Below are 15,857 nucleotides of genomic sequence, written 5' to 3'. Positions count from 1 at the left end.
TACTTTGTGAGTCTGCTCCAGCTAATTACCTGATGGTTACAGCGCTCCAGAAGATTTCAAGTATCTGTCTTTTGCATTGCTCTAAAGACCCAGGTGGGGTTACAGAGCAGAACTTGCACCAGGAGTGTTTGCCAAACACTGTAACGAGCTGAGACAGCTCAGTGAGATGGGCAAATAAACCGCTGCAGACAAAATTACCTTTGTCCAGTGTCTCCAGCCAAGATGTAAAGAAAACTTATTTTCAGCCTTTAAAAACATCTCAGAAACCCATTGAAAGAAATTTTATGTCTTGAGCCCTCCCCATGTGCCTGATCCCTTGGGGAGGCTGCAGAATCCCAGCAGGCATTTTCAGCCCCCAGTGCTGTGGTTTAAGAGTTTGCAAGGAATAGTGTGTGTTTTATTTTGAGAACACCTGTAATTCGTGGTGCTGCTGTTTGTCCTGTGCAGGCATGTCACTGTCAGAGCCAGAGGTAGAATAATTTTTGGAGAAGTGAGAAATCTTATCACAGCAGCAGAAAAAGCACAGTTTAAAGAAGATTGTCAGCAGAAATCCACTGGCAGTGGTATTCCCCTCTTGAAGATACAGTTTGCTCTCTTTGGTGTTTTTTGGCCACATTTTTTGGCCCATGCTGACTATGGCTATGCCATGATCCTTTCTCTTTTCTTCCCACCCTTCCCTGGCCCCCTTGAGATGATTCATTCTCAGAATATATACATGTGTCATGTATAAAAACTCTTACTCTCCTGACCACAGCAGAATTCCAGAGGGGTTTGTTTCTTTACTTGTGATTTCAGAGGCTGATTTTTTCCACCTGGCATTGTGCCCAAAAGAAACCATCTTTCTCTCATGCTTCTCAGGGTCATCACTTCTGTTAGCTTCTTTTAAAACCTGCTTGCTCATTGCTTCTTGAGGCATCAAGGCAGGCCCAGCTTCACCCACCAGTTCCCAGCCTTAATTTTTGGGTTTGGTGTTCATGTTAAACCTGTGCAGGTTTGAAACCCATTGCATGAATCCCAATACCAGGTGCAGATATTTTTATTCTTTGAAGTTGTTCATTCACTTACTCTGGATAAGAGATGTCCCTCTGCTCCAGGTGGGTGTTTGGTGGAGCTGTTCATGTCCATCCCCTGCAGGGTGTTTGGTGGAGCTGTTCCCCACAGTAGGTCAGTGTTTCTTTCATCAGCCATTTCTGGGAACCTCCAGCACAATGTCACACTGTCTGAAGTCATGGTTTGTAAACACAGTGACCTAACACAAAACTCTGCAAGTACCAAGGCCCTGCTCCTGCTCCTATAGCAGGACTCAGTTGCTTCAATATGATTCCAGTGTTTACTCTTGGATGTGATGTTTGAAAGCTGTGAGAGTGAGCCCCAGCTCCCTTTGAAGTCACCGGGCGTTCCAGCCTCCACTTCCCCAGCACAAGGGTTGGGCTCTTTGTTCTTTTGTCTGGTGCAGTTTGATTGCAACGACCCAAGTGATGGGCTGGATTTTCTAACTTGTTTCCAAACTGTTCTCCTTCTGAGACCAGATTCCTCTACTGGCTCTCCCAAAAGAAGATGCCAGAGGAGCAGGGATGGAGGAAATCCGCTCGGAGCGAGTAAACAGCTCGGGAGGGCAGGCCAGCAGGATTCATTCATGCTCATTCAGCCCAGGCTGGCTGGTTGGATTCCAGTTGGAGCACTCTCTTCATTACAGGCCCCCTGGGGAATGTTAATCTGTACAGTATAAACATTTATAAACATCTACTAAATCATTACACTTCAGCTGCCCCATAAACACTCCTGAATGCTTTCCTCAGGCAGCACTGCTTGGGTAACGTGTGGCTTTTTGGAATGAGTTTATGGGTGTTTGGCACCAGCAGAAATATGGGGAGAGGGCACGGGAGGTTAAATAACATTGTTTAAGCTCCATGGCTTATTTGGGATAAGGACAGAAGCTGTTTGTGATGGATTAAAGCAGGTCTAGCTGGTAGATGTTGAGGAAAAGCCCAGGTTGTAGAGGGGCTGAGAAAGCCCTTCAGCTTTGCAGGCTGGGCTTTAGTGAAGCCATTGCCATGAACATCACAAAATGCACTTCCCACCAGTCCACTTGACATTTCCAGACCCAGGCAATACATCATCCTTCTTCTATGACTGCAACACTCACTGCCTCTGAAGAACTGCCTGATGCAAGGGGAAAATGTAGACATAACTTCAGAAAACTGAGCCAGAACTAACATAACCCACAGAACTGTAATCAGCTGGGCTGCAGGCCCAGGGCTGGCTTGCAGAACTTACAGAACATGTGAGTATATATGTATATACACATATATAGGCAAAACCAAGTGTGTTTCTGAACCAAAATGAGCATGTATATGTAATTGCATCTGTGAAGTGTCAGTACTTAGTTTTGAATGCACACCTAGCAAAGCAAACCTTGAGCCTCCTCAAGCTGAACTCCTCAATTCTTGGATGTGCTCTATCCCCTTCCTCCAGGTGCTGGCAGGACTGAGCATTCCCAGGACTGGGGTCAGTGACTCCATGCCCGCCTCTAGAAGTTGTGTTGAATACAGAAATAGTAAGAAAAAGCAAACAAACAAGCCAAACCTAACTAGTCTCAAATGGATAAAGGATAGTCCCCTCAATTATTAATAATTTTGTTTGTTTGCAGGGGTTTGGAAAAGCTGGGAACTGATAGAGGTGTCATTAATTACCGTGAGGATTGTGCATGAGTAATGTAACATGAGCCAAAGTTAAACATGTTGTATGTGAGAGAGATGTGTTTACTGACAGCCTGATGAATAGGTAACAACTTGATTTCTAAAAAGCATCTCAGGGAAAATTATTTAATTGGCTATAATTATGTCATATCCTAGACTTGAGTGAATGTGCTGGTGTGCACAGATCTGTTTTACTTGCACATGCACAGGTATGTGGCTGGGGGAATGGCTCAGCTGCAGAAGCTGGGAGCAAGAGCCTTGTTTTGTGTCTCCTCTTTCTTGTGTTCACAGCACAGAGCCACTGCCTTCCAGCTACAGCCACAGCTGGTGGGGAAATGAGGGCACAGAAAACAGGAGATTTTATCCTAAGTGGACCTGGATGCACAATCCATCCCCTTCAGAACCTCAGGGCCATGGGACAGTGGCTGTGACATCTCCAGTCTGCCCTGGCTGCTCAGGCACCAACATCAGCCAAAAGGGTCTCAAGGAAACGGGACAAAGAAACTGGTTTTACTGTGTAAGTTTATCAAAACCTCCTAAACCATGAACTCAAACCATACCCATTGTGGGCTAAAGGTGACTTCACCATACCTGTACTTCCAGCCTGCAAATCTCCCTCTGTGTGCCATCAATATCTATCTATCTTATCTATCTATCTGTCTATCTGTCTATCTGTCTATCTGTCTATCTGTCTATCTGTCTGTCTGTCTGTCTGTCTGTCTGTCTCTATATCATCTATATCTATATTTTCAGTCAGAGAGGGTGGTTTTCCCTCAGATTTTCTGTGGCATGTAATGAGGTGAGTAATTTAAAATCTTCTCTCTATGGTCAAGGATTGAGCTCACAGAAAGCATTACACATTATTAGCTGCAATTGGTCTTTTAACATCCCTCTTAGAGGGTCAATAAATGAGATTGCCCAGAGGTAAAGCAGTTGTTCTGGTGGGCAGGGTTATGTCACAGCTGGGGGCACGGCAGGGCCAGGCTGTCTGTCTGCCTGGGCAGGAGACTTCAGTCTCTAGAGTCAGTGTTCTATTAATTTTATAGTACCTTAAATTCATGTTGCAATTATGAGAAATAAGCAGAGAGAGAGAGAGAGATATCTCCTTTTAATATGTTTTAAAAAATCTGGAGCCTATTAGCCTACTTAATTCTAATTATATTACAGCTGGACTTTTAACTCAATACTTTGCAAATAAATTCAAACCAAGGTAACCTGGATACACATTTTCCAACTCAACAACAGGAACATGTGGACAGGAGACAGAAGGGAGCAGAGCAACCAGCATGATGCCTCAGGAGTGTCACATTATGCATTTTAGTTTTTATCTTTAAATACCCAGGCTGAAATTTAGTGATTTAATTCAAAAGCAAAAAAGTAAATGGTTTTTCCTTAAATGTAAATATCATAAAGTGCTTGCAGAAGGCACTTTCATCATCCTGGGTGAGTATCTGTGCCCACATAGCTGATTTTTAAGTTGTTCCTATCGAATTAAGGATCCAGAACATGAGCTTTTTATCCAGAAAAGTCAGCTTCCATTTTGCCAATCCTCCTTTCTCTAGCCTTGCCTGCACTGTGAAGACTGGACGTGTCTTTCACAAAAGATACTGTCCAAATTATTGCCAATAGTAAATGGGCACATGGAAAATTAAAAATAGTTCATGAACAGCAAGAAACTGGGAAAAGAGGCAAGGTCAGCTGAAGAGAACCTGATAACTTAGTTCTTGCTGAGGAGACAGAGAAGTTGTACTTAGTCCTTGTGTTGAGCCAGCGCATAGAAACAAACCCTGCAGCCAGCTGTGGAGATAAGCACAGCTTCAGAGTTCCCTGGACAATGTTTTCCAACACTGATGTACATCCAACACAGGACTTCAAGCAAATGAGCAGACTGGACTGTGGAAACAGTTTTGCTTCCTCCTTTCCTTGTGGTGTAAGTTTGGGCAGAGGGAAAAGTTTACTCTTAAAAGTTAAATGCCATTAATGTGATTTTGGTATTGTGTTATTGCATCTATATCTGAGCTTTTAGCAAAGTCAAACATGAGCATGAGACTGTCCAACTTTGCCAGTGCTTTTCAGAAGTGTTTGTACTGTCATGTGAAAGGTTCAGGTCTCTCCAAATTGGTCCCTCTTGGACTGAACTTGTCCCTGTCACAAAGTCCATGGTGTGCTCAGTCTGAAGGAGGCAGGGAAGGGAAGAGCTGTACAAACCTCTGCCTTCCAGAAAGCTCCTTTCTCATGGCTGCAGTGGATGTGTTTTGGAGAGGGACAACGGGAAGGTACTGAAAACAGTGCTTCTGCCAAAAGGTGTGTGTGCTCTTTAGCTTTTTCCAAAGGTGTGGATTCAGAGCCATTCCTTCAGAAGGAAAGAGTCAAGGGTTTGATCCAAGGGATGCTTGTTCGTAGCAGTCCTGCCCACTAGCAGGGGTTTAGATTTGGACCTAAATCCTACAGCTGTGCCTATTAATAATTATTAATAATTAAGTAAAAAGCCTTGGCAAAGTATTTCATCCACTGTAAACAAACATGTTCCCAATATGAAGTGCATTTAATGGAGTTTTGCAGCATTGGTCTCCCAGGCAAACATATTAGTCTCTGTTTTCCCTCCCTGTCCTAATGGCCACAGCCAGGAGGGGGGCTGGTCTGAGCTGTGAAGGAGGCTGGTTTTTATCCACATTGAGTGGAGAGGCATAAATTGGCATTCCATATCATTGGGAAAAAAAAGTCCCAGCAATTATTAAAAGATTCTTATCTCTTGCTCCCTACATGGATAATGAGATCCCTCTCTGCTGGACTGAGACAGGCTGTCTCTCAGCTCACTTAATGAAATGGGCCCAAGTTTGCAAATTAGCATAGCCCTGACTCCAAACGTAACCTCTTGTTGTCTAGTTGTACATCAAGGCCCTGGCTTATGTCTTTTCTTATTAACACCCCGTAATCATGTCAACCCTCTTTAGTTTTCATTTCCTGTTTCCTTTTACAAATTCACTTCTGAGTTTTGAGCCCGTTGGATGCCTTTGGATGCGCTGAGATTTGATTTCTGTCTCCTTTTTAACATTGGTGCAGTACAAGTTTATCTGTGGGGCTGGGGCTGGATCAGGGACTCTGTTTTCTGTTCCATATTTTTGCTGCTTCATTACCAGGTGATCTTAAAGCAGCTCCTTTTGTGTGTCTGTTCCCCTTCCACTTTTTGGTTTTTATACTTTAGACTGTAAAATCTCAGCAGCAGAGATGTCATCTTGCTGTGTGTTTGGTTGGTGCCCTATCGAGTTCATTTTTGTTTCTGTGAGGATGTCTGTGTAATAGATTGTTAATAATAACAGAGAACAGTGATATTGCACCCTAACAAACACAATAAGCTAAAGGCTTTCTGAGAAGTCAAGAAGGATGAACCCTTTGAAAGTCTTTTCCCCTCTCTCTCCCCTGATGTGAAACTTCATTGTTGGACCTTCAGAGAAATAAATCAAAGCAGCCGAATGAGGAGAATCCTGATTCCTTTTGCCCATGTGCAGCTGACCCACTCTGCCTTTGATAAGGCACTGCCCTTCCACTTTATCCACTACCCTGCTAATTATCCTTCACTTTCATGAGCACCAAAATCCACACACATTAGAATAAGAAAAGAAACAGGGATGTGATTAGTTGTGTACAGATAAGAAGCAGCCCACAGTGTTAGCTGGGTAATAACATTTTTCTAAGATTCCTTTTCTTTTTCTGGAATTCATTTTCTCTCACTTAGATCCGTTGCAGTAAAAAGTACTTACAGTTTGTAACACAAAAGATAACTCTTCAATGCAAAGCTTTAGTGTGTGTCTTTAAAAGATTTATTCCTTTATCAAGTATTAATTTAAGAAGAGGTGCCTTGTAGGTAAGGCAGCGACATCAGTCGTAGTCTTCAGGGCAGCAGATTTATTAATTTAATAGGTTTATCCATTTTACAGCTTGGATAATCATATTTCACTAAACTGGTACACAAGGAGCCCTCAGCCCATCTGACAGCTTTATTCTTGTGTCAGTTAACAAGCACATTTTGTACTCGTGACCTTGTGAATTGTACAAGTGTGAGGAGCTGGGGAGGGATGACAGACCCAACCCAAGGAATGTGGCAGCACTTCAGTTTTCCTGAATGGGATTTATGAAGGGAACAGTGAGAGATCTCAGCTGCAAAGGGAACTTAAGCATTTTTTAATTATTTAGTTTAAGAAAATATACAGAATTAAAAAAAAATAAAACTAATGGAATGTTAACTTAAAAAGTAAGGACCTAATTCATTTATCAAAGATACCAGTTCAACAGTAGAATCCCTCCCTGGCTAGAGGGGAGTTCTTGAACTGGGACAACTGGAAAAGAACTGGGCTGGTTTTGTCTGAGGTAAATGTCTCCATTACACACTTATGTTTGCTCCTTGTGACGCTGTCCTTGCCTCTATAACTAACTTCCCTCTGTAACTGTTTAAAATTCTTGAAACTGGATGAGAATTATAAGACTAAGCCAAGAATAGAGCCAGGCCTTTATGCCAAGATAAAAGCCATTTTATAGTTAAAAACCTCATGTATACATGTGTCACTTAAAAACATTTCTTGTTTGCTATATAGGAAAGAAAGCAAGAATACACTTCTTTATGATTTGGGCTTTTTTTCTTATTGAAACTGTTGGGAGGAAAAGAAAATATTTTCCTATTTGTTGAAAAGCTTCACTTAAAGCTCCACTTTTTGTAAAAACCACGTTTCAGTTTCTTGTTGAAAAGATGGCATATTCAGGAAGAAGATATTTCCTGTGCAAAATAACATTCAACTGACACCTAACTTCTGTTCAGAAAATTTAACATAAAAGTAGGGGCCAATCGTACTCTGTCTTTTTAATGAAAACAAAAGCTGAGCTACTTGCACTGCACTAACTGCAAGCTCTTCTAATAGAGGAGCAAATACCTGGGACCTCATCATAAAATGGCCCATTTGGCAGCACTGAAAGAATTGAAAGAATTGTAGACCTCAGGGATTTATTTTCATTTATATTCCAACTCCTTTGCACCACTCTTGACACATAAAGAGGAGTATTTTGTGCAAATCAGAATTTAGGCCGTGGGGACAGGAATTTCAAAAGCCTGGATATTAGCTGGACATGACAGGGCAGTGCTGAGGTACAATGTGCTCTCAGTGGACTCTCCTCTGGATCCTGCCCTGGCATTCCCTCATTTTTGGCAGCAGGTGAAGGCTGTTGAGCTGCTCCTCACAGTGTCGAGGTCTGTCTGTCCTTCTGGATGGAGAGCAAAGTCCAGCACTGGCTCTGCACATCTGGAGAACTTCACATCCTTCTCCAGTCCTGGTCCGTGCACAGTGAGAGTGTTTGGGTTTAAAGTGTTGTGGGGGGATATTTATGTTTGCAAGGGAATTCCCTTGGAAAGGAAATATTATTAATCATGTTGCATTTTGAGCTGTTATATTTACTGAACTTTCCCCCTGAAGTACACAAACAAGTGTCACAGAGGGAAAACATTCCTCTTCTTGTTGCTGGAAATTGAATGTTCTTGCCTGCTCTGCCTTAGGAAAAGAAAGTCATTACAGGAACCTTCTGTTTGGCCCTTTTTTGATTTGCAGGGCCTGAAATTCTAATTGTATCCTGCCTCGGGCCGTGTTCCCTGCAGGTCTGGCAGGACTGTTCTGAGAGATGTTCCTCTGTTGGTTTTTTGGGATCCTGTGGTTGTTTTCATGGCTGGCAGTCTGCAAACTGGGGTAATGTTTCCAAAGCATTGTCGTGTAAATGAAAATCCCATTTAATTTCTGACCACGTGAGGGACACAAAGAAGGTGGCCAGTTGTGTTAGGGGGCACCATAGCCCCTCTTACTTAAAAATGGCAAAAAAGGAGCTTTTTTAAGATATGATGTGGAGGCTTTGATCTTTCTCTTCTCTCTTCCAGCCTGGAGAATGTTGTTCCAGGACCATGCTCAGTCCCAGGGCTGTGTTATCCCAGGGATGTGTCAGAGTTGGCTGTGGGTGCATTACCAGTTGGGAGCCCTAATTATTATCAATTTGCAGATTGCCTCGAATGTCTTATTAAAATTCGTGTGGAATGATTGATCATAATCAAAAAATTAATCACCAATCAGCCCTGGCAATTAACATTAGCAAGTCTATTTGCATATATCTGATAATTTATGCTGCTGCTGGAAGAAGGGACTTTTGCTGAATATTATTGATTAGGAAAGAAGAGCCAGATGCTTCTGTCACTGGGACATGAGGCTTTATTAGACACCTAATGTGTAAGGAACTGAAGGGCATTCCCACAGTCTGCTGTAACATGAGCATCTTCAAGTGTCTAGAAGGAATTTCTTAAATATTAAAAGTGGGATATTTTGCTTTAAAAAAGCTTTGACTTTTGGCTCTTATTTACTGCAGGTACTTTAAATCCATTAGGAGGAAAGACATGATAATATCAGCCTAAATAGTGAGATTTACATTACAAGAAGTTACTTAATAGATGTAGTTATTTACTGTTATGAATAAAGAATTTCCAGGCTTGCAATTAGTTTGATTAATTGTGCTATTTAAGCTTTGAAGAACTGCATAACAAAGTCCTAGAAGTGGCTGACAATAGTCTGCACTGTTCAGTCAATGAATTTTGCTTAATAAATTTATAATCTTACTGCATTTTTTCTTTTTAAACTGATACTTCTATTAATGCATTTGTAAAGAGAGGTTTATTATCCATATCAGCAACATTGATTTTGTTTTCAAATTGTCTTGAAATGACTTGTAGGGTAACACATCTGATTGAAATGTTCTGAGTCTGGTCACATTTCCTGGTATTTTTTTGCATTGGAGTCTTTGGTTTTGTTCAACACAGGGCAAGTAATATTTTATGCTAAAATATATTCATTTCCCTTCTTCACCCAATTGATCTGAAGAGTGGAAGTTTGCTGGGAGCTGTTAATTATCCCGTGTTCTGACTTTCTCCAGGGTTTCTGCAGCCAGCAGTGATGCACTATTTACTTTGCAGTAACCAGAACCATGGCTGATTTCAGAACTGAAGGGACATCAAAATGTTAAAATAGATCTGAATCTTGTAAATCTGTACTGACCTTGGTGGGGAGGGGGGGTCTCTATTGCCTTCAGCTGGCTTGGGTAAGGAAAAAAACAAGTCATCTCACTTGGGGTAGTTTTGACGTTTTGAGCTTAAGGATGGAAATGAGAGACACATTACATAAATATTTGAGGCTTATTACTTGAAGAGGGGTGGACTTGGGTGTCCTAAAAACTGGGATAATCTAAAAGAGGTAATCTGAAAATCTTACCTTGCATGGTCGTCCTAATTTACCTGATCTAAAGCCTGATTTTAATGACTGTTAAGCACAGACCTGCAAAATCTTTTCCTCCCTTTTCTTCTCACAGGGTCTTCCACCCAAAGCCAGATTTTCCTGTGCATTCCAGCCAGGCTGGAGCAGAGACCTGCTCTGGGACCAGTTTGTGCTGTGTATGTGTGTGACTGTCAGTGCTGTGTCCCCTGGGAAGTGCAGGCTGGAGTCAGGCCCCTGCTCCCTGTGCTGTACAAACCCGAGACAAACCCACCCCTTGGCTTGAAGCTTTATTCCCAGGTTTTTAATCTCAGTTCTTTTCAATTGGGTTCAAGTGACTCTCCTCAACACTACACCCATCTGTGGACAGCACTGTGAGTATGACAGCCTGAAATGAGCTCCTTGTTCCAATCACAATGAAGTATATAAATCACCCAAATGATTCTTGTGAATAATTCTCCAATCTATTGTTACTCATCTCCCAGAAATAACAATGTAGTAGTGCTGGTAGCAATTAATTTTTTTTTTCTGCAAACATGTTAAAATGAAATGTCTTTGTGTCTTCTTTCAAAAAGGCAAAAGCAAATCCAGAGTATTGAAATCTTGCTAATGAAAACTGAAAACTCTTTTGAATTTCACAGCTCTTATTAGTTTTTTAAAAAAACAAACAAAATAACTCCTAAAAATTCTCCTGTTGTTTTTATAACCAGCAGCAGCATTTTCTGTTTGTTTGTTTCTTTACTTGAAAAAAATGATCAAAGTTACTTGGTTCTACTTGACTCTAGCTCAAAAATATTACTTTGAAATGTGACTTAGCTTTTGTCAAGCAAATAAAAACGATCATTTCTGTTCTGTATACACTTAGAGCTAATACTTCATAAAAGCTTCTCCTCTGATGGGGTGACAACATATATAGACTGTACACAACCAGCAGAGGGTTTTTCTGTGTAATTTATGTGCCCCAGCCACACACTGAGCCCCTGCACTGCCGGGGAGGAGAAGGTAAATCAATCAGGGGTGATTTCCAGTGAACAGCCATATCACATCTACCACCCATTTGCTCTTGGCTGGCTGAGAAATGAAGCAATTTAAACCTATTGGGTCACGCTGAAATGGGGGCCAAAATCTTCTCAATGTGCTGCACACAAGGGAGCCTCATTTCATCTTCATTTGCAGGGCCCCTGGGCTGCAGCGTGGCCCTCAGTCCATCAGTGCCTCTGGCACTGCCCCCTGGCTCCTGCCTGCTCAGCTCATGCCAGAGGGGCAGAAAACAACTTTTTGTGGTATGGATGTGGAGACTCTAGGCTGGAACATTTTGGATCTACTGGAAAAAAATATGGAGGAAAACACAATTAGTGTTCAGTTATAATGCAGATATGAAGATAAGCTTGTGAATACAAGTCTGTGGTGGAATATGAGATGGGAAAATAAATGTTTTCTACTCGCTTAATGTTTCATATAATCCTGGATGTGTTCCACTGCCTGACTGTTGTGTTTTCAGAATATTTCCACATCTGTCTCAAAGCCTTACCCTTCTCAAATGGACCAAGCAGCTAGTTTCTTAGTTAAAATAATAATAATAATAATAAAGTGTAAGAGCACCCCAAGTGTGCTGAACCTTCCACAGCTCGTGCTCTGTGGAGAAGAGAGCACCTGGAAAGGCTCAGAACTGGCCCGAGCCCCCAGGCAGGAGTAACACACAGCATGTGTTCCCCACTGGGTTTTCCTGTTTCTTGTTGCTTCATATTAAAGATGGAATTCCATATGGACTTTTTAATGGTTGCTTGGAAATTGGATGTCTGTCACCCCAGAGGGAGGTATTGGAATTCTGCACCTGATTGCATTTCTCCCTTCTCCCCCCAGGAGGAGTCAAAGGTTATGGTTCAGAGGGGAAGGAGTTTGCCCACAGCAGGTTCTCCTCAGGCTGAGAGGAGGCTTCTTCTCTTTACCAGCGTGGGCAGGTTATGAGTGGATGTAAAGAGTTGCTTGAGTTTGTGTATGTGAATTCAGGAATCTGATCCAAAATAAACTGACAGGAACAAAAAGCTGAGGCTGACCCCACAATAAATTGTTCTCTTGATCTAATTGGCAAGAGGAGTAAAGCAAAGCAAGCAGATATAAAGCAGCAGTTCAGAGCTAGGCACAAATTTCTGTCCAAATCTCTTTTGTTTTCTATACCTGCTTAAGGAAAGAATAAAAGGCCTTTTCTGAACTGTAACACTTCTGAATATCTTCTTTTTCTCTCCAGTGTGATGTTCCTGTGGTGCTGTTCTCCCTCTGGGCAGTGATGCACAGCAGGGACTTATCCAGATGATCTGAGGAGGAGCCACCTCACCAATGTGAGACTGTAAGAGCTTCTTCACCCTGTTTTGGTGCAAGTTCCTGGGCTGGTATCTCTGCACATGTTGCTCATCAAACACCCCAACTGTCCTCAGGTGAGCCCATTCCAGCTCCCCAGTGTGTGTTGTGATGCTCTGACTGAATCACCTTCATTACACCTTGAGAAGTGGTTTGTGCCTTGGCAATGCTGCTTCCCCCATGTCCCACTGGCAGTTCAAGCAGCAGAGATGAAGGTCCAGGTCCCTGGTGTGTGATTCTCCTTGGAGCCTGGGCTGGTCTGTGCCAGCCAGGGGCACACAGGGTGGTTGTGGCACAGTCTCGTCCCCGAATCTTCCCGCACCCCCCAGAGCCCTGGGCTGCTCTGCCTGCAGTGCCTGCAGTGCTGTTACATGGCAGGAGTGGGGAGGGCACCGAGTGCCAACATCCTCTGGTGACTCTGAGCTGCTGAAGTGTGACTCTGCAAGTTATTGCAGTAAATCTGCTCCCTCCAGTTTGGTTTGGGAGAAAGAAATCTGTCCTTGCCTCTGGGTGATGGCATGTGAAACAGTGACGAGCAGTTAGCAGCAGTATTTCCAATTCCAAATATATAGAAATCATGAATAAGGTTTCCAAGTCTCAGAAATAATTAAATAAGCTTTTAGAAAGAATATTTCAGGTCATGTCTGGTTTCTGCCTTCTCAACTCTTTTAGGTGCAGTTGGTTTACTTGTGAAATATTTAAACAAAAATACATGGGTTTGAAGCTTGCTTTTAAAAATGACACTCAGCTTCTGACATATTCCTGTCTTCTAGATCTGAGCTTTAACAGCAAGACCAAACATTCCTGGTAAATTTATACGTGCTAATAAATGCAAACTCCTTGCCAAAACCATATCCCCCACAATATGCAGAGAGCATCAGAAGTGAAAAGTAAATTAAATCTGTGACTGTTTCCTAGTTCTGTACTAGAGGCTGCACAAATTTAAAGCAAATGTAGATTATAGCCAAATTCTGTTGCATGGGTTTCATTTACAGTAACATTGCTGCTGTCAACCAGCCAGTAACCTCTGCTCTGGCCATCAAACATCACCACTAAAAGTTCAAGACAGGTAAGAAATAATTACTATAATACCATTTTTTAATTTGTCTTCTGCTTTTCCGTAGGGATTACCTTATGTTTTCCCTCTTTCTTACTTTTAAGTTTTCATTGTTTATTTTTAATACTATTTCTTTGAATGGTGACAGCTAAAACTTTAAAAAATGGAAGTTGAGATTCATAACAATCACCTAATGGCTGAAGCCAGGGCAGCAATGAAAGCATCAGTCATCTTGAGACCTGTGATATATTCCCTAGAATTAACAAAATCACTTGAGTTGGCAGTGAAGGAGAGGTTGCCTTGTCATCAGGTCGCTCTGGCTGGATGTGATTTTATTTTAAGGCTCTTGTTGCACTCCCAGAGTCTTTAAAGGTGGTACCCAATTCTTTTATAGTTTTATAGTTTTCTTTTTAAAGTGTGCTCTTTATAATATAAAATGGTGGTTTGCACATGGCCAGGTCTGACCCAGCTCCAGGCTGATGTTGTTAACACATGGACACGAATCTTGGTCTCGGAGCTGGTTCTCAGCTGGCCAGAGGATCCCCAGACCTGCACCCTGTGCCTTCTGTGCCCTGCTCCCCAGTTCAGGGTTCAGTCCTCAGTGCAGCACATTGCTCTGCCTCTGGTGAGGGCAAAAAGAAACTTCCCTTGACTTTAGCTGTAGTTGTAAAACTTTGCAGACACCGAAGACTTAACTGTTTTTTGGGCATATGAACTCCACGGAGTCTGATGGAGTTTGCCTGCTCCAAGTATCCATACCAGTGTTTTCAGGAAGGCTTTTAACAAAAGTGTGTGTTCCAGTTATACCCATAATTGATATAATATTGCAAAAATCCATGTGGCTTATGGCCTGACAGGTGCAAACAGCTTTTTGGAAGTCTCCCGATATGAAATATTCCAGCCCTGGTATTGTTCTCGTACACAAAGTGCAGGGAGACAATAAGCAATAAAATACCAGATGGATTTCCTTTGAAACATAATTACTATCCAGGTGCAGACCCCACTTTTCATAGTCAAAGATTTCCATCATTTTAACAGGATTCTTTTAAGTTGTAGTATGAGAATCTCCTGAACTGAGCTGCTGGTCAGTGCACCATACACGTGGTACTGGTGAAAATGAGAGGGTTCATCTCACAGTCCTCTTTGACCACTGGCTTTTTGTCCTGAGGATGGGAATTGAGATGCCAGCTCGTGCCCACTGGGGCAGTGGTTTCTGAGGGGGCTCCCCTGGCCCGAGGCAGCTGCCCTGGAACTCGTTTGGTCCTTGCAGAGAGCCAAGCAAGAACGTTTTTCTTCCCTTCTCTTTTCCTTGCAAGGGAGCAGACCAGTCAAATAATAATAATAATAATAATTAAAAGGCATAACCAGCCTCCCCTCCCATTCTGACATGCTGAGTGCCAAAACTCCCATCCAGGCTGTAAGGAAGTGAGAACACAGTGAAAACAAGGGCTTTATTTAAGGCCAGGGCTGTGAACTTTTTAACTCTCTGTGCTCCCAGACGTGCCTCCTCACCCTGCACAGCTGCTGAGGCTTCCAGGGACTGTGGGTGGTGGGTGAGGAAAGGGGAAGAGGTGGTTTAGCTGTGCACAGTGTTTCCCATAAGAAATAAAGCAATAGAGTCTCACCTCACTGCCTGTTTTTCCACATGCATCGAGACGGGAATGTATTTATATAACCCTATTAAAAGGGAACACTCAGTAGCAAACTTGGTCTTTAAATAGCTACTGTTCTGCATACTCCCGTCTCCAAACTCCTCAATTTCAACTCACACCCACTTACATTCTTTTGACATATTCCTCAGGTTTGGGTTTGGTTTTTTGTTGGTTTTTTTTTTTTTTTTTTTTGACTTTAGGGTCAAATCCAAAACTTATTGAAAACAGTGGAAAGACACTCAGTGAATTCAGTGGAATTTGGATAATACTCTTAGAGCTCAGATACCATGGTGACAAATGCAATAAATTACATAGACAAAAGTGGCCCATTTTGGGCCAGCTCTGCTTCCAGAGAAACAAATTAAACTGTTGCTATTGACTGCCACTGGAATCAGTTCTGCCCCTCCCTGGTGGCATTTCAGCAGCTCTCAAAACCCTTTACAAATAAGGGGAATATCTTTTTCTCCCATTTACAGAATGGAATAAACTGAGACACGGAGCCACAACTAAACCTGGAGTCAGGCAGTGCAAAAGAGCTGGAATGAGCCCCAGATACCAGTCCTTGGACCACCCAGTGGAAAAGGAGAGTCAATTGGCTGCTAGCAGGCTCACAGCCTCTCCTGGTGCTACCAGGTCCTGCTGGTGCCAACAGGAGTGGAGAGGGCACCCACCATCCTCCCCTGAATGCTGAGTGTTGATGGACTGCCCAGCCCTGCAGCAGCAGTTGGGTTTCACCACCAAGATGCATTATTTCATCCTTTACCCCCCCCCAGCATTCATATTTTCCCTTTGACTCCTGTGA

At 42.5% G+C, this 15,857-nt stretch overlaps 1 long non-coding RNA gene across 2 annotated transcripts; it reads left to right on the top strand.

Annotated features, from left to right (window-relative positions):
• Positions 1-3,009: 3,009 nt before the first annotated feature.
• Positions 3,010-15,714, top strand: LOC116795432. Of its 2 annotated transcripts, none has more exons than XR_004360052.1 (4): positions 3,010-3,216; positions 12,237-12,423; positions 13,342-13,415; positions 15,532-15,714. It is a non-coding gene; the product is annotated as an uncharacterized LOC116795432 (long non-coding RNA). The 2 variants fall into 2 exon arrangements; XR_004360053.1 differs by lacking the exon at positions 3,010-3,216 and adding an exon at positions 9,705-9,818.
• Positions 15,715-15,857: the final 143 nt, after the last annotated feature.

This window comes from Chiroxiphia lanceolata, chromosome 17 (genome assembly GCF_009829145.1).
Source record: "Chiroxiphia lanceolata isolate bChiLan1 chromosome 17, bChiLan1.pri, whole genome shotgun sequence".
Classification (NCBI taxonomy): domain Eukaryota; kingdom Metazoa; phylum Chordata; class Aves; order Passeriformes; family Pipridae; genus Chiroxiphia; species Chiroxiphia lanceolata.
This window is presented reverse-complemented; position numbering and strand designations above follow the sequence as displayed.